The sequence below is a fragment of the Pseudorasbora parva genome, chromosome 23, assembly GCF_024679245.1.
Source record: "Pseudorasbora parva isolate DD20220531a chromosome 23, ASM2467924v1, whole genome shotgun sequence".
Classification (NCBI taxonomy): domain Eukaryota; kingdom Metazoa; phylum Chordata; class Actinopteri; order Cypriniformes; family Gobionidae; genus Pseudorasbora; species Pseudorasbora parva.
This window is the reverse complement of record NC_090194.1, coordinates 20,611,575-20,639,436: the sequence shown is the minus strand read 5'-3', so window position 1 is coordinate 20,639,436 and position 27,862 is coordinate 20,611,575. Positions and strand designations below refer to the sequence as shown.

Below are 27,862 nucleotides of genomic sequence, written 5' to 3'. Positions count from 1 at the left end.
CTAGTAGGAGTACAAAAGTCTAGTACTCCTAGCTGCTGCATCCATCTTTTCACATTTATTGCAATTTTCTGTGATACATAACACAAATGCAATAGCGAAATTGACAAATGACAACATAAATTATAACTAGTGGTTGCACGGTTCACAAAACCCACGGTTGGGTTCGTATTACGGTTTTAGGGTCCCGGTTTTCGGTTCTGTACGGTTCTTGTTGATTTTTCTTTTAAATGTTAACACTCCAGAAATTTACATCAAAATATGATATATAGGTTAATTATCCACAATTTAGGATACAGTATTTTAAAAAAGTTATATAATGTAGAAGTTTCTTAACTGTTTCTTAACTGGCTGTCTCCTGCTTACGCTGTCCTACACATTGGGGTAACATTTTTCATGTAATCATGACAATTTTGGTCAGAACAATGCACTGTGGCTTTAATTCAGCGTGAGCAGCTTTTTGCCCAAGATTCAAAGGCCTGTTTTAATTATTAAAACTAGAAGCTTATCTTAACTTTAATGTTACATTGATCATGTGAACTAGGGCTGGGCGATATGGCCCAAAAAATTATCACAATTTTCCATATCAGCCGATATCGATAAATATCATGATAAATGTAAAATCTTTCTTTCTTTCTAATCTTCATTTAATCTTTTGCTCCTGAGTGAAATATGTAGAAAACAGACTGTGGTTTTAAACCTTTATTATCCTTTATTGTCAAAACATGACAAACACTAACACTTCCCAAATAGGTGAACAATTTATTACAACTGAGGTAGATTTATTTATTAAAATCTTAACTGTGGTAAGCATTTTTACCCTACACTATATATCAATAATATCATTATATATACTTAATTGTCTAAGTAATAAAACACAAAAAATGCAAACGGGCAAAAAAAAAATAGTTTTAAGTTAAGAAACATTTTGAGCCCCCCCTCTTGCCTCACAGTAGATTAGTCCACCGTGCATCTCACACACGCACATACGCACACACAAACCTTACCGACAGTGGGCTGGTCGGGAGAGGTGGGAGAGAGCAAAGTTGTGAAGCTCCAGTAAGCGCTCTCTATTTTATTAATTTTAAACATCGGATTAAATTATTTCTCTTTTGATACAGGCAATGCTGAGTCATTAATACATCAGCAAAGACAAACAATTGTAATAGCGATAGATCTACAAGTCCGATGTTTTAGTGATTATAGTTTGGTAACGTTAGCTTGTTGTCAGTCACCCACTACAACTAACAAGGTGATAAGCCTGTGCGTGAATGTAATTAATGTAGATTTACCGCTGTGTTGGGCTCAATGTTATATGGAAGAACTTCGAAGAAGCATGATAATTTAATAAATAAATTCTGTGTGGTGAACCTATGATAAGCAGTCCACGCACATCGCTCTGTTTTATGTCGGATGGGATCGCCAAAATATCTCCAAACCACTGAGGTTGAGCGAACTAACTTGTCAACGATATTTGCAACAAACTTGCAGGCAGCTAGTGACTTAAAATGGGACGGACAAGTGGACCACATGCTGTCCTCAGCTAATAGAAAGCTTTTTGCTTTCCGCCGGCTAAAGAAATTTGGAGTTCATGATCAGGAACTGGTTACCATCTATACTGGGTACGTACGCCCAGTGTTAGAGTATGCAGTCCCAGTTTGGCATAATTCCTTGACCACCGATCAAATTAAAAGGTTGGAAAGAGTGCAGAAAAGAGTTTGTAAAATCATACTGGGACGAAGGTATGAAGGATATTCTGATGCCCTTTCTCTTCTTGGATTGAGTACACTAGCAGAGAGACGAGTCCAATTGAGCCTTGATTTTGCTAGGAAGCTATATAAGTCTAACTTTAGAGATTGGCTACCACCACTCAGGGAGCAGCTGACTGGACGCCAGATGAGGAACTCTTCTAAACTGACAATCCCCAGATGCCGAACGGAACAATTCAAGAGATCACCTATTCCATATATGTGTAGACTTTTAAATGATTATGGATTTTAAGTGGACTTCACATACCTTTATTAAGTATTTTATTCTTCCTTTTCTTTTAATCTTGTATTTTAACTTGAGTAAAAATGCTTTGACAATTCACTGTAACAGCAAAATAATTCAGTGTTCCCCTCCGACAAACGTCTTTGGGTACCTGTAATGAAGCTGATAAAGTCAATAAACAATAAACAAGCTCATTTGCATATAAAGGGACACACACCAATGTTTTTGCTCACCCTCAAAGAGTGACAATTTTAACATGCTATAAAAATTATTTTGGGTATTTTGAGCTAAAACTTCACATACACACTCTGGGGACATCAGAGACTTATTTGACATCTTGTAAAAAGTGGCATTATAGAACACAGTGGTGTAATTATTTCCCAGATTAATGTTTTTATAGTTATTCCTTGATTTGTGAAAAGTAATGAAAAGGCATGCCAATAATTGTGGCATGAAAAAAAAAAAAACTTATTTCGCTTTTTTATTTCATATTTCAGTTAAAAGTTCACAAAAGGATGAATGACCAAGAGGACGAACAGAAAACAGTTAGTGAATGGTCCTGTATTGGTAGATGGCCATGCAGTAAACGCCCAGACACACCAAACTAGCATCAAAGAGCTAGATGCAATGGAAGTGATGCATCTGGGTCAAAAAGATTTGCTTGAACACACCATGAAGACTACTGCAAATGGCCAACTAGCATTTATGTTTTGCTCTGGTGTGGAAGGAAATAACTTTCCATACCTCCAGGTGGCAGTAGTCTGTATTCATTATTCAGAAATGGAAACCGGAAGCGGATATACAGACCAACAACTAGGCCAGCAGGCTCTCAACGACGGCCTGATTTTGGCCAATAATCAGCTGGGTGTGTCACGGTGTTAATCCACAGCAGCAGTACCATCAAACTGTGAATTCCCACAGTGGTGTGTGAGGTCTGAGAGCATCTGATGACTTTTGCAGAAGGGCTGAACATCTGTTGGCATGTAATCTGCAGGACAAATCCAACGGCTTTAATCCACTGGACACATCTACAGATAATAGCTTCATCTAATGCCAGAATTATCACAACCATATCAGCATCATGATAAGAGCCAATCCAATGTGAAACAATGTGAGCGCAAATATTGACGTATTTAAAAGAGACAACTTTAAAACACAGTTTCAAAGATTACATTAAGAGGCGAACAGTAGCGATACACCGGCAGACTGTCCACTGAAAATGTGAATGAATAAAATAACCTTGACAGACAGAAAACAAACAAACGCTGACATAAAGAAAAAGCAGTGCGTGTGTAATCTGATCCTGGTTTAATCATATTTAGTGTAAACGGCATCTGATGACGAAGAGAGCTGGTATTTACAGTTGATGAGAGGCGCATGTTGCTCTGATGTGTGACTAATGTGTGTTCAAATGCAACTGCAAAGGCCTAGTCTATGTTTAACACTACAATAACCTAGACCACATTAGTTATTTATGCATTAAAAATACCGTTGTCTGGCATTCCTGGCTGAAAGTGCGCACAAGAAAACGTTGCATTCAGCACTATTTAGCCATCCATCGGCCACCCTTTTCTCTTGTGCTAAATATCAGCCAATGAGTAAAACCCATAATGTGTTTTTCATCAACTTCTGTGTAATAGGTGAAGTTAGCAGTGCCACAATAAACTTCAAACGACAAAACGGCAGTGTATTTACAGGGTATAGGTGTTCTAAACAGCTCACACAGCTCTGACAAAGCCACGGTCAGCTGAACCAGTGACACACCTTCATGCCACACCAAAAATAGACACTGCAGAACTTCAGTTAGGGCAGTTTGTGGCTCTACATTCATGCATGCTTACAAATAGGTCCATTGTCAGTTTGCAATGATAATGTAGTCCCATTTTCTTTGGTGAAGGGGCCAACTAATGTTCTCTATGGTATAGCCTACCTAATCGATGATTTTAGTGATGACTCAACTAAAAATTAAAAATGTAAAATTTATCCAACTCAGAAAAAGAACAAGCACCTTTTTCTACTGTACTGAAGCAGCTCCAAAGAAAAGCAGGCGGGTTAAAGGCACAATATGTAAGATTTTTTGATTAAAATATCAAAAAACCACTAGAACAATGTTTTGTTGACTTGTGTACTTACATTTTCCCAAATGTTTCCAATAATGTTTAAATCCAGAGAAATAAGCAATTTTAAATAAGTGTCACCTATCAGTGACATCATACCCTCGAGTTACCCTTGATTTCTATTGAGTTTTATTTCGTTTTATTTTGTAGAAACCACGGAAACAACAAAGACACTTGATTATATTATGCGTTTTATTAGACAGGTGAGCAACTTTTTGGATAGTCTCGCATAGCCAGACCTTCAGACTGACTGGAGAAGGTCTGGACTCTATCGCAGCTTTCATAGGTCGAGGACCGCCCGAGAAGACGTTTAACTGACATGTAATGCAACCAATCAGTTTGTTTTGTTCCACGTCATAATTAGCTCACATGAACACATGACAGGAAGTAGAAGAAGCAGTCGACTGTGACATAATAAAAGCTCTGCACAAACAAGGCGTCATCAAGCTACGTCACTGATTTGAATTAGTGCTCTAGCAGCAAAAAATTACATATTGTGCCTTCAAAGGGTTAGTTCACCCAAAAATGAAATGTATGTCCTAATGTCGTTCCACACCCGCAAGAACTCCGTTCATCTTCGGATTCGGAACACAGTTTAAGATAATTTATATTTAGTCCGAGAGCTTTTCTGTTCCTCCAATGAAAGCGTATGCACACTATACTGTCCATTTCCAGAAAGGTAATAAAAACATCATCAAAGTATATATGTGACATCAGTTAGTTAGTTAAAATCTCTTGAAGCACCGAAAATACATTTGTCCAAAAATAACAATTGTTTGTTACGCAATCCTTGATGATGTTTTTATTCCCTTTCTGGACATGGACAGTATAGTGTGCATACACTTGCATTCGCTCTCAGACTAGATATAAAATATCTTAAACTGTGTTCTGAAGATGAACGGAGGTCTTGCGGGTGTGGAACGACATGAGGTGGACAATTTTCATTTTTTTTGGGTGAACTAACCCTTTAATGCCCAAATAAGTTGTTTTTTTTGTGTTAAAACCCTTTCTCCTCTCTTTAATTTGCAGAGAAAGCTGTAAGCAAGTCTTAGATTGATTTTCTGTCTTCCACTATCAGGCCAGAGTAAGCCAGGGCTAACAATGTGACAGACAGGACCAATAGCGAGGTCATAAATTGAGGCCAGTAGCCCCGCAGCGCTTCCCTAAAACCCACCCTTAACACGCCTCCAGAGAACAATGTCACACAACCCCACCGTTTCACCAGCTGACTGAAAACTAACTAGATCGCAAAACAAACATGACAGAATCTAACGTTTGGTATCTACTTTAATAGATTCCAGCATATTATATTATTATATATATCAGGGTTTTTCCTACATTGAAAATGTTTTGGCAGCCGCCAAAGCAAATTTTTGTCCCGCCAAAGCCTTATTTGATGAGTTTTTGTGATTTATAAATTGATGTAGATTATTAATGCGCGTGACTCTCTGCTCGTTTTGACACTCAGTTAACGTGCGCCCTCGTTAACGGAGTGAAGGAGAACGAGCAGAGAGCCGCGCGCTCTCTCTGTCTTCCAAACCGTCACCCTTCTCTCTCTTTCTCACTCGCGCATATCAATCAAAATCAACAGAACTGACAAAATGGTAAAAGGTCTGAAGACTGAATTCATGCGCCACGTGGCGCGGTCGCACAATATTTTTCCTGAATTACTACTGGATGTGAATTGTGCTCAAAAATCGCAGCTCTTTTGACATACGTTTTGCACACGCAGCTGACATGAACCATACTTTCAAATAAACTGAAAAATATCCTTATGAAGTGTTTTCTGTGATCAATCTTTTGCGTTGTTTTAAGAGACTGGGTTCACACATAACGTGTCCGCTTTTGTCCGATTCGCGAACTAATGACTCATTTGAACCAATTAATTTTAATGAACTGATCTGTCCAACACTGAACTCACGAATCGGTGTGTAATCATTTACTCAAAACACCTCTGGAATGAGAATTAAGTGTGCTTACCCCAATAAACAAGAGGGGTTAGTACGAATTAGTCTTAATAATCCACAGTATTTTCATGTTTTTATTTTGAGTATTTATACTGATAATGTGTAGTAAATTACCACAATTTTGTTTTGTTTAGACTGGAATAAGGTGAAAGCAGAACAACGCAAGTTAAATTGTTTATAGCAGAGAATTAGACTATTTGTTATTAAATTTTTAATCCTGCTTTTTAATAATTGTTAAAGAAACAAACATCAAGACATACATAATGAGATATCAAAATTAGATGAGCAACAAAAAGCAAAAAAAAAAAGTTTGCATTTATTTAACATTTATTGTCAGTATTGGGCTCACAGATCACGCGGGTAGGTACTTTTACTGTTGGGGTGTGTGTGTGCCTGCATGCGTGTGTGTGGATGACCATGACTGGTCAGCCACCACCGAAGACCATTTCTGACCCAGGAAAAACCCTGTATATATTTGACAAATGTTTTACAATAAAAAAAAATATCACAGTTTGTCACATCGATATGAGCTTATGTGCTTAATAGTAGTGTTGTCAAAAATATCGATATTTCGATATATATCGATACTGGAATATCTGAAACGATACGATTCTCAGTTTTTACAGTATCGATATTAGCTGCGCTCTCCTCTCCGACCGTCAGCGAGCTGACACACACCGGCATATTCTCACTCAGCCCGGTTAACCTCTGAGCACGGCGAACGCGCGTTCTGCTGAACTTTTTCCTCATGACAGTGTGTTAGTGTTAGTGTGTGATCGGTCTGAATTTCGCGCGGGATTGCAAATAAATTAATTCTAGCCTACTAATGCCCGCAGATTTCGTGCTCCACATCTGAAGCGCACACACACATAGCCTACCCTAATAAAGCCGCCTCTGACATGATACAAGTGCAAACATTTGCTTCCTTTTCCAGCATATTATTGGTCAAATACACTCAAAGAATTATCAGTGCACATCTGGAAGAGTATTAACGTAAACACAGTCGCAAACAGTTCAGGAAGAACGAGTAACAGGAACAGTGTGGATCCATGCGTCTGTTAGTCTTAAAGGGACCGCAGTCATTTGCTATTCAAACTACAAAAAGACAAACGATCACACTGCTCTTGACTGATCAACTTGTGTAACTTTAATAGTTTCATCTGTACGCTATTGAATTTTTTACAAAGAACATTATCCAATGTTGTTTTAAATGTAATTACTATGCATTTTTTTTAAATTCAGTTGCTTATCTGAATGTTAGACCTACCTGAAAAAATAAAGCAGTCTTTTTAATTTTTATCTTCTATTCTATTGCATTTATTTGTGCTATTGTTTGTAATCTGTTTATTTGTTCTTATTTTATTACTGTTTGCTCGTCTTTTTACATTCAATTTACCATTCGAAATCAAGCTTTCTTGTGCTGTGTGTAAGCTATTGCAACACAATTACCCTATTGTAAAAAATACATTGATAGCAAAAAGTTGTGAGATAATTTTAATAGTAATTGATCAATTGATCAATAATTGTTCAAATCAAAATGATGCCCAACCCTAAGGAACATGCTGGCCACATGAATTTTTAGTAAAAAATAACAATGAATAATAAGTTCTGTTGTCATATTAAGCATCTTATCTTATTTATTTATTTTTTTATTTTTTTACTGTGGTATCGATTTAGTATCGATATATCGATATTTTAGTCTGATATCGTATCGAAGTCATAATTTTGGTATCGTGACAACACTACTTAATAGTATGCACTGTAGTCTGATAGTCTGATAATGAATTCAAGTAGAACAAAGATATTCTATACAAAGATATGATATGCATGCAGAAATGCTGTGAACAAACTTAAGTACTGAAAAAAGAATACCACAGGAAATATGATCTCTTGCGGATTAAACATTTGAACACTCTCCGTCTTTTGTTGGGAGGAAAAATTAGGCACCAATCCCCACAATGGTAACAAACACTGTTCAGCACAATATAGTGCTATACTTTCCCTTCAAAAATACACAAACAAAAGGCCAAGGACAATGCCTTTAATCTGTTAACTGACACCCGTTTTTTAAGAGCATAGATCTGAACTGAAATGATTGTAATTCAGGAATGGTTTTGAATACAGACCTAAGGTCGGTCTCTTTTTCAAGAAGATGCTCAGCATTATTGCAGAAGTGAAAGCAGCTTCAGAAAATAAAAGTGTTAAGGTATAGAAGTTTCATTTTACTGTAAAGCAATTATTTTGTACAAAATATATATTTTACTAATTAATTTGGACTCTAAAATTGCTACAAAATTAAAGCCACATGTCTAACCAAGTTATATCATCTAACAATCAGTTATATTAATAAACATCCTGACTCATCTAAGCTTTATAATGGCAATGAACAGGCCCACGGGTTTGAAGCTCAAAAAATTGCATCCACTGTACGTCATCTGGAAAGTTACGTACTGTATGACGAGGGATGATGTCAAAACCCAGAAGACAAATTCGCCCCTGTTTCCCTCAAAATAAAAAAAAATTATGAATGAAAATAAAGCCGGTGGTAAACCTAACTTGATGTTACTTTGACGTTTTGTTCAAAGTAAAATGCAGACACTCGTGTTCAAGCCTGCCGCACTCGTGTTAAAAACTGAAGCCAAAGTGTCTCGATCGGCCCCAGGTGGCTGGTCCCGGTATAGGTCATAACCCCGTCCCTCCGTGTATTCTAATGGACTCGAAATAAACGAATCAAAATACGAAATACACTTCATACATTTTTTTCCCAAAGTTGGTTTCTGTCATTTTAGGCAGTTTTTTCACACTGATTTTATTTTAAGTGTTCATTCTTTAAATAAGTTCAGTTTTAGTTAGTTATTTGATGCTATAAAAACGGGGGATGTGACATCATGATTGACAGCTGAGATTGACCGTTTTCTGAGTGAAGTTGTCACTGAGGCACCAACTGACTTTTTTCAAGATTTTTGGGAAGAGATTGACATCTGCATCTGCGAATGTGTGGGCGGGCTTTTGATGTCGCGCCTCTACTTCCTGCTCTCTACTGTGCAGACTCCGGTCCCGAGGTCACTACTGCACAGGCTCAGCCCCAAATCTGGCAAGATGTAATCGCCATATTCGGACCTCCAGAGGCTTCACTTTTCTTCAGCGGAAGAGAATGAAGTTGCGTCATCCATCTTTTTTTACGGTCTATGCTCGCACCCCAAATGTTCTTATTACTCATTAGAATATAAAATATACAACTGCTTCAAAATTTGCATATTTGGTATTGGTGTGTAATTTTTAAGTTATAGAACAAAATGTCAAAGTATCATCAGGTTAGGTTTACCACAGGAGTTATTTTACTCATAAATTGTAAAACCCCATAGGAAAATCTCAAGGAAACCAGTGTCGAATTAGTGAACCGGGTTTTGATGTCATCCCTCACCACTTGCAGTGTTTAAAGGGTTAGTTCACCAAAAAATGAAAATTATTTTATTAAATTCCTCACCCTCATGTCGTTGGACACCCGTAACACCTTCGTTCATCTTCGGAACACAAAAGAAGATATTTTTGTTGAAAGCTGATGGCTGAGAAAGGCTTCAGAAAGGCCTCCATTGACATTCAGTTCATTTACACTGACCCACTCACAAGACCCATAAAGGCACTAAAGATATCGTTACAAAGTCCATCTCACTACAGTGGCTGTACAATAATTTTACAATGCAACAAAAATAGTTATTGTGCGCACAAAAATCTAAATAACGACTTTATCCACTAAGTTATTGACGTGAACGCGACGCATGCGCAAGAATATGACGCAGCTCCACCGTTCGAATACATGACCCGGAAGAGGAGGAGCGCCGCTATCGCGTGAGTTCCAGGTGAGTTCATGTCAGAGACCTACACGGAAGACAATAACTTGGCAGATAAAGTCATTATTTTGATTTTTTTTGCGCACAAAAACTATTCTCGTCACTTCTTAAAATGATTGTACAGCCACTGTAGTGAGATGGACTTTGTAACGATGTCTCTAGTGCCTTTATGTGTCTTGTGAGTGGGTCAGTGTAAATGTACTGAATGCCAATGGAGGCCTATCTGAAGCCTTTCTCAGCCGTCAGCTTTCAACAAAAATATCTTCATTTGTGTTCCGAAGATGAACGAAGGTGTTACGGGTGTCCAACGACATGAGGGTGAGTAATTAATGAAATCATTTTCATTTTTGGGTGAACTAACCCTTTAAGCTTTCGAATGATAGTCAATGTTTTTGGGAAAGAAAAAAAAAAAAGCACTGGGACACTAAAAGTTAACAGGCAAAACACGCTTAGAAAGAGCTGTTTGAAAGGCTCCATCACACCAGGATTCAGGAAGCTCATGTTTCTAGCGCCTCACTCCAAATTTCTAATGACAGCTTATACTCATCTGCATACACAAATGTGTCTGTAGTGAGGTGATTTCTCATGGATCATGGGAAGATATGCCCAGTGACATGAAGCCACATTCCTCTGACCACTTTCCCACACAAACAGGAAGTCTTCAGTCGCTCTTCCGTCATGTGTCTGTCTTCTATGCAGCTATCTAAGAAATGCAGCTGTTGTCTCTCTCTAACACACAAAAACCATCTGCTACAGCACAGACCAGCTCTCCTAACACAAAACGCTGCATGTCACGAGCTCTGGCTTTATAACATTACCAGAACAGACATGAGAATCGTAGAAAGCCATCTATGTAGGCTGTTTTTAATGCATGACAGACATGCCTCCTAAATGCATTCCATACCATAACAATACTAGGGTTGGGCGATGTCTACCAAATTGGCATCAGACGATGTGTACAGGAAAGGGTTGCCTTTCAGTGTTAAGCTCTGTTAATGTAGCGCGCGTCTAGAGAAAGAAAGAATGCTCACGTAGCTTAAAGGGCTTGAATGAAGCGCGTTTGGCTTCAGATAAAACTACTATAACATCATTACCACAGACGATCCTGAGCGCTTGTGGGGTGATCTGCGCTGCTGTTTTGACACTCTGCTCACTTCAACTAGAAACAAGGAAAATGGTGCTCCCGTTCGGCCTCACAGTCCGGATGCCGGGGTCCGGATGCGAATCGCGGTTGCACCATTTGAATATCATTGGTTTAGTTCATCATCTAGTAGCCTATAATTTAGTTGCCGTTTTTTGCACAATTAAATCTTTAGTGTTTAAATAGTGCTCACTGTTCATTGAACTGTTTTGAATGTAATTTGTATTGTGATCGAAACAAATTCATTATTTGCGGGAGGCGGGGGGGCACACAATACCGGCTGAACATAGTGATGTCTGTCAGCCATCAGCGATAGACAATGCCATCGTCTAGCGACCCAGCCCTAAACAATACCATGATGAAGCACTGCAAGGAGCTCATACACAACCTTCCAAGATGGCTGTTAAAAGGTTAGTTCCCCCAAAAATGAAAATTATGTCAATAATGACTCACCTTCATGTTGTTCCACACCCATAAGACCTTCGTTCATCTTCGGAACACAGTTTAAGATATTTAGTCCAAGAGCTTTCTATCCCTCCACTGAAAATATATTTACGGTATACTGTCCATGTCCAGAAAGGTAATAAAAAACATCATCAAAGTAGTCCATGTGATAGTGGTTTGTTAAAATTTTTGAAGAATTAAAAAAAAAATTTGGTCCAAAAATAACAAAAACTACGACTTTATTCAGTCTTCTCTTCCGGGTCTGTTGTCAATTAGCGTTCGCGACTCCACAGTGACGCTGCTGAAGTGTTATCTTGTACGCCCATGTATTCGGGTTCAAATAAATATGGCTGAGCAAAAAAAATGCAAATCTTCCTGTGTCGAAATCCCTAGACATGTTTGCGAAGGTTGTTTTGTTTAAAGCATGCGTCTCCCTCAGACTCGGACGCACCAGAGAACACGTCAGCAGACATACTGCAGAGTCTTGAACGCGTATTAAAAAGATCCGGAAGAGAAGACAATGCTGAATAAAGTTGTAGTTTTTGTTATTTTTGGACCAAAATGTATTTTCGATGCTTCAAAATATTCTAACCAACCAATGGATGTCACATATGGACTACTCTGATGATGTTGTTATTACCTTTTTGGAAAGGGACAGTATACCATTTTAAATTGAGGGACAGAAAGCTCTCAGACTAAATATAAAATATCTTAGGGTGCTTTCACATCTCGAGTTTGGTTCATTTGGTCTGAACCAAAGGCAAACAATTATAAATTGTTGCATTTTTCAGCTTTTTTGGTTCCTTTTCACACCACACTGATTGCTTTGGTCCGAACCAGTTGAAACAAACCAAAATGCAGCCACATGTCAACATCTACATCACTCATTGGCCATGACGTATTTCCTAAACTGCTTTTCGATTGGTCAGAATTTACATGTGGGAAAACTCCAACAGAAGAGGAAAAGCCAGCAAACTATAATAACACTATGGAGAGACGACTGCACGGGCTAGTTTTTTCCATGGCCATAATCTATTACATTGTGTGTATTTACCACAGTATGCAAACAATACATTTCTATAATGAAGTGCAGATGTGACTTGAAAACAACGTTCTAAATGCACTACAAACGGCGAGCGCGCGTCGCTTGTCACTTCAACTGGAGGCATGCATTAATGACTCTTATTACACGGCTCTGTGAAATACTTGATTCTGATTGGTCAATCGCGCATTCCAGCGGTACGTTATTTCCAGATAACACCCGCTCATACGGGTACTACGAGTTACTTGACCGGTACTACTTCTATGCTTAACGCTGGCGCCATCTTGTGGCATAAACAGCCGTGGGTTACAATGGAAGACATCAAGGCAGGTTTCCTTTATAACGTTTTTAATATAGATCTTTTTCTTACACAAACGCATCGATTCGAATCAGAAGGCTCTGTTAACCCATCGGAGTCGTGTGGAGCACGTTATTTGATGGACAGCTGCATTTTTTATGGACTTCAAACACAACTACAACAACTGCTGGGATTAACGTTAGCCTGGACTTTTTAAATATAACTCCGATTGTATTTGTCTGAAAGAAGAATGTCAACGATAACTTGAGGGTGAGTAAATCATAGGCTTGGTTTCATTTTTGGGTGAACTAACCCTTTCAGCATTCATTTTCAACATTTAGCAAGGGCATATGGCAAATCTTCAGCAATATATAAAGGCTTAAAGCAGGTTGGAACTGTTTTCCTTCGCGGAAGCTTTGTGTAAGAGCTAATAAAATATTTAATCTCGAGACAATATTTTGTGTCTAATAATTATTTATTTGAGACTCGTAGCCGTGTAATAAGCAGGATAATGTACACCCAGCCGGTTTTTATCGCAGAATAAACCCCGACAGAGTGATCAGGACCCCGACGCGAAGCGGAGGTGTACATTAACAACCGGCTGGGTGTACATTATCCCTTACTTAACTCTGACATGCTCATCCTCCAAAAATATTGCCAACGATCTATCAGGTAATAATGCCATGCACATAATGTCAGCGCAGCTGACTACGGCAGCTGGTTTAGTCCAAAAACGATCAGTACTTTTGCAGTTGGTTCTGTTAGAGGTCGGATCACATTCTCACCACAAACAAACCGCTCCAGAGTTTGTTTTAAAAGCGCACAGAGACCAGCTCTTCACCTTTTTTGGGAAAACTAACCCTTCAAGCGCAAAATATGACCATACTACGACCATACGTAAAATTTCACCATACAAGCACAAATACTTATAATATATTTGTATAATTCACAAGACAAGCAGTGCAATGTCCATGCTTTAGCCAGTAAGATATGTTGTATTGGAGAAAACACTGACGGAACACCTTTCCCCCTCAAAACCTGGCAAGAACTCAGCAGTTTTTCTATTCACACATATGCAGCTCAAGATGACCATGTCAAACTGCTTTACCAAGCATGTGCTCACACAGCAGTTATGACATTTCTGGCAATCCTAAATGTCTCGCACCATACTGAGCCAGACACTCGACATTGCTGTGTACACTGGAAGTGTCACTTTGTGTAAACCAGTCCACCAACACATGAGGGCCTCTTTAAGCAGACACTGTTTACAGGTGTGCAGGATCATCAATGCACATCCAGTGTCATGTCAACTGTTCATTTGAGACACATTCTTTGATTTCTTCAAGCAGGACTGTAACTAACAATCATTCATTTTGATATTCAAATTAATCAACAAGCAAATTATTCTTTGGTTTTTTTTGTTCAGTAAAGAGTTTGTATTAGGCTGTAATAGGGCTGGGTGATATGCCCCCCCCCCCCCCCCCCCAAAAAAAAAAAAAAAATCATATCTCAGTATTTTTGGTTGAATGGCATTATACTGTATGGTATATATCTTGGTATTTTCTACTTTGGATTTTAAAAAAATGGGTATTTATTTAAAAATGTATATATTTTACATCCTGCCCAATACTGCAATCATAAAAAATACACATACTTGTAGGTTTAAAATTCTACAAATGGCACATTTAATGATCAAAATGTATATTTTAGTCTGGATTATTGCGCTCCGTCTGTTTGGCGATCACTCTTATTCACTGAAGTCTATGAAGTTTGGCAGGGACCCGCTTGCTGTCAGGACAAGTCTTTATGCAAAAAAGGAAATACTTTTCTAACTTTCTATAACATTTTAACTTATATAGATCAGCATCTACACCCATCTTCCAGAGCACCGGACAGGTCTAGCCATGTCAAAATAAGTTTGTTTGAAGCTTAATATGAAACTCTCATGTTTAGGACAATGCTGAGTACTTCTCCAGCAGCAGCAGCAGCAGCTCACTTCAGTGTCCTCTACTGTTTTCCCGGAGGAGTTTGATCCACAGAAACATATTATTCATGGCTGTAATGTGGTGTGCATAGTGCGCCGACCTGATTAATCAGTAGTAATTATTTTGATTATTCATATTTGCAGCCCTACCTATATTACGAATTCAGTCCGCCACCATGCATCACAAAATCACAGCTGCAGCATCATTACTGTGGAGCACTAGCTCATTTTCATATATTATACATGACTTGAACATGTAGTCAATATTTTATTTAGAACTTTTGAACATGTTTTCCATTCTATGCCATCTTGTGGGCTCTTTGGAGAACATCTGGACATTGCTTCCATTATCAAGCAAGTTTAAAATATCATTCCCATCAGTCAACGGCAAACATAATTCTAATGACTATTCAACAACAAAAAACACTTTAATGGCAATAAATCTGATTATTCATTTGAGATCTAGTCATGATTTAGCTATAAAACAGTTGAGTAGAATGGATAGTATTTGTGTGTCCCAGCCTCCTCCAAGACGATTATTCACTGTCTAATCTAATGGGGTTAATTGGTATTATAAAACATCACAGTTTCCACCCAATGAATTCAGCTTTATAAATTAAATAGACTGCCACTGTTTTAGAGGCTGAGGCAATAGAATTGGCTTCCAAATGATTTCTCTTGCCACTGGAATAACAGTGCAAGTTGCTTTGACCAAATATGGCTGCTTCCAAATACTGCCGAGAGAAACAAACTAGCAGTCCAGATCTCCAAAACGGGAGCGAGTGTAGGCCACCCCGCGTCCGCTCGGGCCATAAATCCAGCAGTTGTCAGCTATGCATATGGCCTAACATGTTGAAGCATATGCTGGACCAAACTGCGGGAATCATAAATTAGTGTTTTTCTGATTTCACTGATGATTAAATGCATAACGACAGCATGGCTGACTGACCCTGTTAAAAAGCTACAATAACAGGTGCCACTAGACTAGAACTTTAACATTAAAAGGTTAGTTCACCCAAAAATTAAAATTACCCCCTAATTTACTCACCCGTAATCTATCCTAGGTGTATATGACTTCTTTTGGTCAGACAAACACAATCTAAATAACATATTACAAATTCCAAGCTTTATAATGAGAGTAAAAGGGGGTTGTGATTTTAAAAAAAAGTATTTTGGATTTTGCATCAAAAAAGTGCATCCATCCATCTTAAAGGTAATCCACATGGCTCAGGGAGCTAATAAAGGCCTTCGGAAGTTAAGCAATGCATTTGTTTAAGACAATTATGCATATTTAAAACTTTATAAACTAAAATAACTAGCTTCCGACAGACAGCCATACGCATCGTTTAACGGCAAAAGAGTAACCCCTGACCTTAGAAATGTCAAAGGATTTCGATATAAAAGAAGAGAAGCCCAGTTTGTTGCCCAGCCCTATTTGTTTGAACCGCGAAAGGCGCCAAAGCTTACGCTACTCCTACATTCTCCGTCACGGGTCATTTCCCTCAAGTCAACTAGTTGTGTAGGCAGTCTGCTTTTAGTTTTAAATACGTTGTTTTTTTTTGTGTTTTTTTTTTAACAAAAACCCATCGCTTTGCTTCAGGCCTGTATTTACCCCCCAGAGCCGTGTGGAGCACTTTTATGATGGATGGATGCACTTTTTGGACCACCATCCACTCACATACAAAGCTTGGAAGAGCAATTATATTTTTTAATATAACTTTAATATAACAATTGTGTTCGTCTGAAAGAAGGTAGTCATATACCGCTAGGATGACTTGAGGTTGAGTAAAATTTTCATTTTTGTGTGAACTTTTGTAGCACCAGTAAACGTTGCTCTTCTTGTATGTGTTGATTTGAGTGTTACTAGCGTAGTTTTTCCCCAGGGAATGACAGAGCACATCCTGTTCTTTCAGAAGAATTCCGACACTCGTGCTATCTTGAGAAGTTACCATTTTACTTTTACATAATTACTATACAGTTTCTTTGCTTAAAGCTCAAATCATGTTTAAAAGATTTGTTCACCCAAATATGAAAATATTACACCCTTATTCACTTCCATTCACACTCCAAACCCATAACACTTTTGTTAATCCTTGAAACACAAATTAATGAAACAGGATAGAGTCCCGTCGCTCTAAAACTTTGATGCTTATAAAACTTCATAAAGATATTGTAAAGGTAAGTCATATGATGACTTTTGTATGATGAACAGATTTAATTTAAACTGTATAAACACTCATAAAAGCACATACATAACACACATTAATTTATCCTTTGCATCAAGCAATTAATATTCAAAGTTATGGTGAACTATTCCGTTAAGGGTGCTTTCACACCCGCCTCATTTAGTTCCGTTTACTATAGTTCGCTTCCCTCTTTCGTTTGGTCAGGTGTGAGCAGCAATCGCGCTCACATGCGCACCAAAAGCGGACCAATTAAGCGCACCGAGACCTCCTTGAGGAGTTGGTCTCGGTACGCTTTTAAAAGTTAAAAAAAGTGCGTTTTGCGGGCATGGAGGCGCTTGAAGCATTCGGTTGCATTGTAAATGTGGACCAAACCTCCAGTATTTTCCGTATATTATTTAAAGCAAAAAGAATATCAAAAGCACTTATTAGAGGCACAACACTTATTTTAGCTCCAGAAAAAAGTATCTATTACCAACATTAGGCTTGGGCGGTAATACGGTAAAATGGTATACCGCGGGATCTAAAAATAGCAACGGTATCAGTTTCAATACCGTCAAACCGTCAAAAAAAAAACAGATCAACTTACATATTGCTGATCAACAATTAATTATTAAATATTTAATAAGTTGAACTAATTAAACATAAACTAATTGAACATATTAAATACTATTTATTTATTAAATGCCTAAATATGTGTATGCGTTGTTGTGACAGCCTGGATGAGAGAGAGAGAGAGAGAGAGAGAGAGAGAGAGAGAGAGAGAGAGAGAGAGAGAGAGAGAGAGAGAGAGAGAGAGAGAGAGAGAGAGAGAGAGAGAGGGGAAAAGACGGCGAGTCAGGCACTGAGTTATTCGGTCTCGAAACTTCTGCAGTTTGGAAGTATTTTGGGTTTTGACGGTAAATACAGACGAGGCAATTTGCAAATTGTGCAACAAAAAGATGACCGCGAGAGATGGAAATACCTTGAACCTAAGGGCGCATATCCGAAACCACCATCCACTCACTGCTGCGTGGATGAAAAACCGACCGCACCCTCGGACTATGCTGTAATATTGCCGAAGCCTTTTGTCACACAGCTGGCAATGTAAGCAATAAGCATGAACTCCACAAAAATCAAGTGGACATGGGACTCACAAAAAAAAATGTCAATTGTCTGACAATTGTCTCATAACGGTAAGCATAAAACGTGCAGAGTTTCTCAGGGGCAGGGGCTCAAATGTAAAAAATAAAATAAAAATATAGGCCTATATATATATATATAAGCCAAGCCAACAGTTTGTTGACGCTGTCTGAGCCTTACATCATAATGTTTTAATTATTCACGGTAATACCGTATACCGAGGTAAAATAGCGAGGAGGTTTGACGGTATCAAAATTTGGATACCGCCCAAGCCTAACCAACATAATCTAATCAGAAGCGTTACACTGGACCTATATATAGATATATTATATATATATATAGGAGACGGCTTTCAGACTGGTGCTCATGTTGTGTGTTTGTCCAAGTCATAACAGCACCGTCATACGCACATGACGACAAGGAGGTTAACGTGGTGCGTAAAGCGAGTTACTTCTCTCACTCCTGCTAGTTTTACTGAGATGTCTTATCGCGTGCAAATTGCCCATTAATATTACAGACGTCCTGAGGTAAAATTACTTTACCCCCACGTCCCCATGTTAATCTAATCCCGTCCAAATAGGGCTTATGGCAGCAAGTTCCTTTGAATTATGTTGGAAAAGTCAGAACTTGGGACCGTAGTTGGCTTTGGGAAATGTACCCCTGACTAGCAGTTCAGACATCCTAGTGACTAAGTCTTAAACCATGAAGATTGTGTCTGAAGTACTAACGTGACTCCAACTATGGGCTGATCAGAGTTAGCAGGACGAACAGGTCATCATCCACTCCATCTCTGCACCCTTACAGACCACTGAACACAAAGAGAGCCTTCATTTCTCTGAAGCCCACCACAATTCTACCCAGTTTGCCTTCAATGGCATGCTTGTTACACGGTGGGGTGGGAGCAGAGAAACATGCTGCTGGCCGCATGGAGCCCGTGTGCACACATCATTCACTGCACCGGACTGGAGAAGACTGTCCGTGTGTGTGCTGACGTTTAATAAAGAACACCACAGACATGTCTTGGGTTTTAATGAGGACAATACCAGGAAACATATGGACAGACATCCTTCTCCAAAACGGCACAAGAAACACCACTGTTTCATATTTGATACAGGAAGGTCTAAGGTCTCTAAAAGAACAGTGTTGCTGGAAACTAAAAGTCTGTTTTATTCAATCTACTGCATGCATCTTCTGACTGATAGTTTATACATTTTAGCAAGTAAAAGGCCTTTTAGTTTAATTGTAATTTGATGCATGTGTTTTTGCTGTGAAATCTTCACTGATTATAATTATATAAGAATCACTTTATATTGTTATCAGTATTTTTTTCAACCCTTACTGGACTGAAGCAACTTTTACTTAATTATCCATTAGGGGTGTAACAATATATTGTGTCATAATATATTGCAATAAAAATATGCAACAATATGTATTGTGGAAAGTGACAACATATTGTGTAGTTCACCCAAAATGAAAATTCTGGTGTGAGAAAATATTCTAGTTTACAGAGTTTAAGTGTCAGTAATACACAACTACTAAATATAATGTTGAATATAATAATGCAATGGGGGCATATGGGTCTTGATAACGGCAATTGTCTTATGTTTCCAGTAAAAATTGGCCTCATTATTTTAAATATATCTAGCCAGTGAGAGTTCAAGCATATTCATCTAAAGTGATTCTGTATTTTCAACCTTCAGAGAATCATTAATATTTTTAGAATATAAATTCTGGTGTCAGCATTGTCCTGCGCATTGGGTGTACCGACCCCAATGTAATACCAAATTTAGCATTTTAATCAACAGTACATTTTTTGTTAACCTTTTTCCATATGTCTTTAAGTATCGCAATGATATTTGTACCATGAGTTCGGTATCGTGACATGTATCAAATCGTGACATGAGGCTATTGTTACACCCCTATTATTTTGGAAAAACCATGTAAAAATGCAAACGATGCATCAGGCTTGAGCAACCTTTATACAGAGGTTTGATTATTAAAAAAAGCCTTTAAATATAATCGAAGACATTATTGGCAGACAGACAAGCATTTTATGCAAGTAGTTTGCTATACGGTTATAAATTTACATACATTTTAGCATCCAAAATAAAAGTTTATGTTTACATAATATGTGTGCTGTGCATAATTATTATGTATAAACACACACATGCACGGGTATATTTAAGTTTTTTTTAATTTATTTTTTTATTTATTTATTTATATATAAAGTATATTTATATAAAATATAAAAGTATATAAACATGCAACTGTTTTTTAAATATATACATGTGCGTGTGTATTCAAATACACACAATAATTATACACAGCACACACATATGTTTTGTACAAACTTTTTTTTGGATGCGATTAATCGTTAAACAGCCCTAATTTACAAGACAAGTTATCAGAATTTCTTCTTAACCTTTGGCCATATAAATCTGCTACAAACTGCATATTTTTGCATATAATTTTACTCTTCAAGGGTGAGCTTCACATTCTTACTAATATAAAAACCTAAAAGGAAATATAAAAAAAAGCATTTTAATCTTAAGAGCCAATATAACAATTTAAACTTAAGAGCTTAACCAGCTCAGTGTGACATTGTTTCAGCATGCAGAAGTGGTGTGGGACCTTTTAACCCATTTACTACTTCACAAATGAATGGGTTGTCCAAATATGAACCGTGAGGTCTTATAGATGTAATTGAACTGAATGCTCTTTCGAGCACTACTAACTAAGCAGAAGTCTTAGGCTCAATCTCTCAAAAATCAACAAGCTCACAGTACTAGTGCAATATCTCCCAAAACTAACGTCATTGATTTCACAGAAGAGGAGTGGACAGTTAGTTTCAATCCTGGATTAAATTAGTAACAACTTCAATAATCTCCTGCAACTGTTTCTTCCTGCAAGTTTGCATGTCTCTCGCTCTCTCACCACACCCGATCTTAGCTCAGTTATGTTCTCCCTGAGGGCGCATATTCCTCAAGCACTACTTCCTCTATCAAAGCACACTTCACGGCAGACACATAGCAAAAGAAAAAAGAAACAAAACCAACATAGGGGAAACTATCATTTCCACAAGCCACACACTCGTGAAACTGTCACAACTCCATGGTCAACATAAGCATATGAAATAAACTGACATCCGCGTCGACGTGTTTGGACCGTCTGTGTTTACACACGGTTCACAGTAAAAACATGACAGGGATAACAGCCCGTTTCTTCTGCTGAAGAAATAGCATGCGCGTTTGCAGTGCAGTCGCTGTAGGCCGCGTTCACACTGAAGTTTTACAGTTACAGTGTCTCACGGGCTTCATTCCTTCCGTGACGTGAGTCTTTTACACTTCAGTTTACAAAGCTGTAGGCCATAATCAATCACTTAAAGGGAAGGACCGACATGACCATTCTTTAAAATGCACTTTAATAGCGCCTTTTGAGAGTTTAACGTCTCACCTTGTTTCGTCCGTTATATCAAAAACAGCCTATTCGCCAGAGGCTCTCAGAAGGAGAAAAAAGTCAACTTTTATGTGCTAAGGTCGCATCTAAAGCCTTATTCACCGCGTCTCTGGAACCGTCACAATTAACTTAAGCGTTTAATGTAAAAGCACAAAACAATACAAAATCTCGTCTAACGCCTATATTTAATGTTATCGTTTATCATATCTTGAGAGTTTTCAAGATGTTCGCATCGGAAGGAAACTTCCCACCCTTGAAAAAGTTTAGCAGCTTTAGCTCAAGTGTGTCAACTTGGACAAGCGAATTCGTTTTTGTTCTTACCTCAGCTTTCTTCGAGCTCTAGTTGTCCACCTTCGGACAATAATCAATATTAGAGCAATCCCTGTCCCCCAGCAGAAAGTTCCTGTAGAGTAAATGCTGGTATGTAATGTCAGAAGTGATTTCTGCACCGTTGCTTTGAGGCGATGTGTTAAACTCCACCCTGCAGCGCGCGCGCGCGCTCACGCACACACATCACTACATCTAACAGACGCTGCTTCAATACTCTCAAATTATGTTTACGTTTTGTTTTAGCCTTCCTTTAAATTGCTTTACTACGTTTGGAACACGACCCAATATAACATGTAGGTAATTTAGATCTAAAAACTGTTTAAACACTTTGACAAAATGTTCTTGTAACGGTAGCTATAGGCTAAAATAATTAAAGAAGCTCATAATTTAGAGTCTAATAATATCATCCGCTCCATCCTGCTTACTGCTTTATTTGATCAATTTAGCTTTTGTAGATGAAGCGTTATGCTTATAGCACCATCTTGTGTTTAACATGTTGTTTAAACACCTCAGCTGCTCTGTTCAGCAGATTTAAAATTAAGTGTCATTTTAATTATTTTAACCCTCTATACAGGACTAATTGTGAAATCACAGCTAGTAAATAAATTACATTATATTTTACATATATTTAAGACTGAAATCATTTCCCAAAATTTTCTGACCTTTGACCCTTTTTAGGATTGAAAGGATTTTTATGTTCGGGATGAAAACATCCACTAAATTAAACTGGAAACAAATAAAAGAAATTCTATCTTGGACATGTGAAAGATTAGATGCATTGTAAGTTCTTGTGCAGCATCAGATTTAAACATTTCTCTCCCTCATTTATATGCTGTTATACTCCATATAAAAGCAAAAATCTAAGTTTTCTTATTATTTTAATTATTATTATTATTATTATTATTATTATTATTATTATTATTATTATTATTATTATTATTATTATTATTATTTAACAGGCCTATCTAAAGGGTTAATGGTGCCACCTGGTTATCAATTAAACAATTAAAAACAACAAATTTGGCCATTTCCCAATAGGGAAAACCACCAGCAATTAAGAATACATGAGTAATTTTGTTTTAATGGCAGTCAATGGAGCAAAAACAGCCATGATGAGTAAATGAGGGAGAATTTTTTTTAATCTGATGCTGCACAAAAACTAACAATGCATCAAAGCCAATGTTGTTACTAATCTTTGACATGCCTAAGACTATGATAAAAGGTAATAAATAAATAAATAAATAAATAAATAAATAAATAAATAAATAAATAAATAAATAAAAATAATAATAATAATGTTATACATATAATAATATTATATTAATAATAATAATAATATTATACAATTCTAAAAAAATATGATACAGTTTTACAGCAGTTTTATTTAGTAGATGTTTTCATTAAAAACTTAACAAAATGATAGTGAATTTGCCCACAGTGTATTGATGAGTTTTTGAAAATTTTCAAAACATTTTCAAGATTTGTCACCAAAAATTATTCATTTTGCTGAAACAAAGAGAAAGTTGTGGCCCAAGTAAGACTCAACAACACCCCATAGTGGACGAAAACGTCCCCAAAATCACATGTGAAAATGTGTTCCTTGTGAAATTAATACTAATAGACACATAATGTTTTCTTTTGTGGGCTTTGCATATTTGCATAAACTTCTCCTTGCTGCATGAGGGACAGGTGATAATGTCCTGGAATGTGGGGTAATAGTGCTATTAGCATGATAAGTAGAGTACACAATAAGCTAGCCAGATTTAATTGTGTGAATTCTGTAGAATGTGCAAATTCTTTAAAATGTGTAAGTATCATATGGATCTAAAAAAAATAGCCCGTGTTTTTTTACCATTTCAGAATGCCACCAGACCTTACCAACTGTATGATGTCAATGATGATGTACAAAATGGGAACAGTGATTTTTTAACTATTTTTTTTTTCTTTTTTTTTTTTGATATACAAACCCGATTCCAAAAAAGTTGTGACACTGTACAAATTGTGAATAAAAAAAGTTGTGACTAAATCTCATAAACTTATATTTAATTAATCAGATAACATATCAAATGTTGAAAGTGAGACATTTTCAAATGTCATGCCAAACACAATCCACCATGCCATTCGCCATTGCTGGATTAAACTCTATATGTCAAAAAAGAAGCCATATCTAAACATGATCCAGAAGCACAGATGTTTTTCTCTGAGCCAAGGCTCCTTTAAAATGGGCTGTGACAAGTGGAAAACTGTTCTGTGGTCAGATCTCTGATGGTATGGGCTTGCATGAGTGTGTGTGGCATGGGCAGCTTACACATCTGGAAAGGCGCCATCAATGCTGAATGGTATATCCAAGTTCTAGAACAACATATGCTCCCATCCAGATGGCATCTCTTTCAGGGAAGACCTTGCATTTGCATTTTCCAACATGACAATGACAGACCACATACTGTCAATTACAACATCATGGCTGTGTAGAAGAAGGATCCGGATACTGAAATAGCCAGCCTGCAGTTCAGATCTTTCACCAATAGAAAACATTTGGCGGATCATAAAGAGAAAGATGCGACAAAGAAGACCTAAGGCAGTTGATCAACTAGAAGTCTGTATTAGACAATAATGGGACAACATTCCTATTCCTAAACTTGAGCAACTTGTCTCCTCAATCCCCAGACGTTTGCAGACTGTTATAAAAAGAAGAGGGGATGCACAGTGGTAAACATGGCCTTGTTCCAACTTTTTTGAGATGTGTTGATGCCATGAAATTTAAAATCAACATATTTTCCCCTTAAAATTATACATTTTCTCAGTTTCAACATTTGATATGTCATCTAAGTTGTATTCTGAATAAAAGATTGAAATTTGAAACTTCCACATCATTGCATTCTGTTTTTATTCACAATTTGTACAGTGTCCCAACTTTTTTGGAATGGGGTTTATAAGTGATGAAGATGAAAGTGGAGATGCCTGTGAACTGGATAAAGGAAAACCCCATTGACCACCCATCTGATGATTATGTGGACATCATGCCAACAAAATCAAGTCATTCAGGAACACAGGCCATGCCCCGAGACAGTATCATTGGCTGATAAAGGATTAAATCAGTCTCAAAACTGATTTTTACGGTCAGGATATCACTAATAATGCCATCTCCCTTCGTACACCACTGGAGTATTTCTGAAAGTTTGTGTCAGACGATATGAACATAATAGAGGAAATTGCAAACTGTGCAAGGCTACACCAACACACTTTGCAGAAAATGCAATGTCCGCTTATGCTTCTCAGAGGACAAGAACTGCCTTTGGGACTATCACTGAACAGAGCTAAATCACGTAAATGCTACAGTTTTCGTTCAGTTCATCAGGTTTTGTAAATGCAACCTGAAAATGTTTTGTATAATCAATGATTTTGTATAAATATGACTGTCTGTGATTATTAGTGTGTGTATAGGCTACTGTAAGCAGTACACCCTCCATATGTTCAGACAGTGAGTGAAATTTATGGTTAGGTTTTATACTTTAGGTTTTTTATTTGAGGGTTATGCTGGTGACCAGCAGTGCTGGATCAGTTTGTATCATTGGAGAAAGTGTATCACATTACAGTCTTGACATCACTGAATTTCATTTTTTATTACAGTCAATAATTTTTGTGTTCACTATTAAAAAATAGTGCTGGAATTATATTGATTAATATAACATTCTGTCATGGATTATCACTGGCTATTTGGAAATGGACAATTCCTTTTGATATGGAGCAGTGAATGTTTCAGAGAACAAACAGTGGGTGACATTTTAAATGTAGTTCCTGAACTATAAACTCAACTTTATGAACTTATGAACTCAGAGCTTATGAAACAATCCTGGAGTGTCCCAAAGGCCATCTCTGGGGTATGGTGAAGAGATAAAGGAGGCTATGTATAAATCTAACCCGCCAACGCTCTAAGTCAAGACAAATTAACTCTTTATAGGTTCAGACAGTGATTGAAATCACTGAAATTCTGAAACTTCCCTAAAAACCTACTAAAAAAGGGTTAATTCGCCTTTATTTATATAGCGCTTTTTAGAATGCCTATTGTTTCAAAGCAGTTCACAGTGTTTAAAGTGTAGTTAGTATAGTTGAAATTTAAGTGTTTAACCCTCTGATGTGTCAGTTATTAAATCACAAATTCTTACATATAAAATGCAATTAGAGAAGTATATTTTGGAGCATGTGTCGTGCTTCATTTCTGGCGCCTCCGTCTGGACATAGCCTATACTGTACACCGTGATGTTCATTCACATCTCTATGAACTGTTATCCTTCGAGTCTTATTGTGCTTAAACTGTCAAATACACACAAGGTTTACATAAACACAGTTGGTGATGTCTTAGTGAACGTAAACAGTTGTAAACCCTACATTGAAGTAAAACAATTGAAAGTAACTCACATTATGCAATAAATGTTTTTCTTTAGTTCACGTGCCCCTAATTATTACAACGTCCTTTTCCCGAGATAACAGCTCTGAGTCTTCTTCTATAATGCCTGATGAATTTAGAGAACACCTGACAACAATCTTCCTTCATACAGAATCTCTCCAGAGCCTGTTTTCTTTAGGTTCCTTCTCTTCAGTTCACTCCACTCATTTTCTATAAGGTCCAGGTCAGAGAACTGGGACGGTCATGGCAGAAGCTTCATTTTGTGCTTAGTGACACATTGTGTGTTGATTTTGTTGTTTGTTTTGGACCGTTGTCCTGATGGAAGATCCAAACACAACCCATTAAGATTTCTAGAAGAGAGGCCGTCAGGTTTTGATTTTTTTTTAATCTGTTGGTATTTACCATGTACCTGAACAAGATGTCCAGGACCTCCAGCATAAATAAATAAATAAATAGGCCCACAACATAAAGATCCAGCAGTATATTTAACTCTGGACATGGGGAACTTTTTATTTCTTAACTAAATCCATCTGGTTGGTTTGCAGTCATACTTTTTTTTGTTTCATCTCTTCATAGAATCAGGTCCCATTTGAAGCTCTAGTGTCTGACAACTTTTTTCCTTCTCACCATGTATTAAGATAGACACGTCCTCTTCCAGGCAGATTTGAGATTTGTAACATCTTTAGTTAAGTGGACCTTCTTAATTATTGCCCTGTTGGTGGAAATTAAGATTTCCAAGGCTTTAGCTTTTTTTTTTTTTTTTTTTTTTTTACAGCCAATTCCCATTTTGTGAAGCTCAATAATCTTTTGCTGCACATCAGAAGTCATTGGTTTTACTCATTGAATAAGGGGATTTGGCTTTTGTGTTCCCTCATATTTACACTCTCAATTTCACACTCTGGTGTGCTAAAAAAGCACAAATATGAAATGGGAATATAATGGGACTATTTTGTTTTAGAATTTCTAGGGGTTGGAGAAAAACATTCATTTCATAATGTGAGTTTCCCCCACTTTCAAATGTTTTGTTAGAATTTTGTGATTTTTTTGGAAAGATCAATCAAAATGATAAACAATGCAGATTTATTTTCACAGCTGCCATTTACCAAGGGTGCCAGTATTAGAACACATTAAAAAAATAAAGATTCTTTGGCCTAAATGCTTTTTTATTTTGTTACCTTATAAGGCATAGTTTGGCTTTACTGCTCAGTCACTTGAAAAATAGTAAAACCAACACGAAAACATTTGAATCATGATTCAATGAAAAAAAATGATTTTCCTGTACAAAATATTGTTGCCATATTGCCCATCCCTATTTTCTGCTGCATCTACATACAGGACTGGTCCAAACAGATTAGGTCAACAGGAAGAACTGAACTACATCACCTAGGTTTGTGTTCAAGCCTGTCTGAAAGGCAAGAGTGCCCATGTTAAATATTCATAATACGTGTTTATCTGGCCCTGCAATATTTCAGCGGATCGATGCGAAACATTAAAATCCAAACCTCCAGGGTGAAAGAATAAAGAGAGACG

General features: G+C 37.3%; 1 protein-coding gene across 2 annotated transcripts in view; it reads right to left on the bottom strand.

Annotated features, from left to right (window-relative positions):
- Positions 1-22,087, bottom strand: part of tln1 (talin 1) — a 131,734-nt gene extending 109,647 nt beyond the window's left edge. For both annotated transcript variants that reach the window (XM_067434179.1, XM_067434180.1), the window contains exon 1: positions 21,916-22,087. The gene's annotated coding sequence lies outside the window, so the exon portion shown is untranslated. The remainder of the gene's footprint in view (positions 1-21,915) is intronic.
- Positions 22,088-27,862: the final 5,775 nt, after the last annotated feature.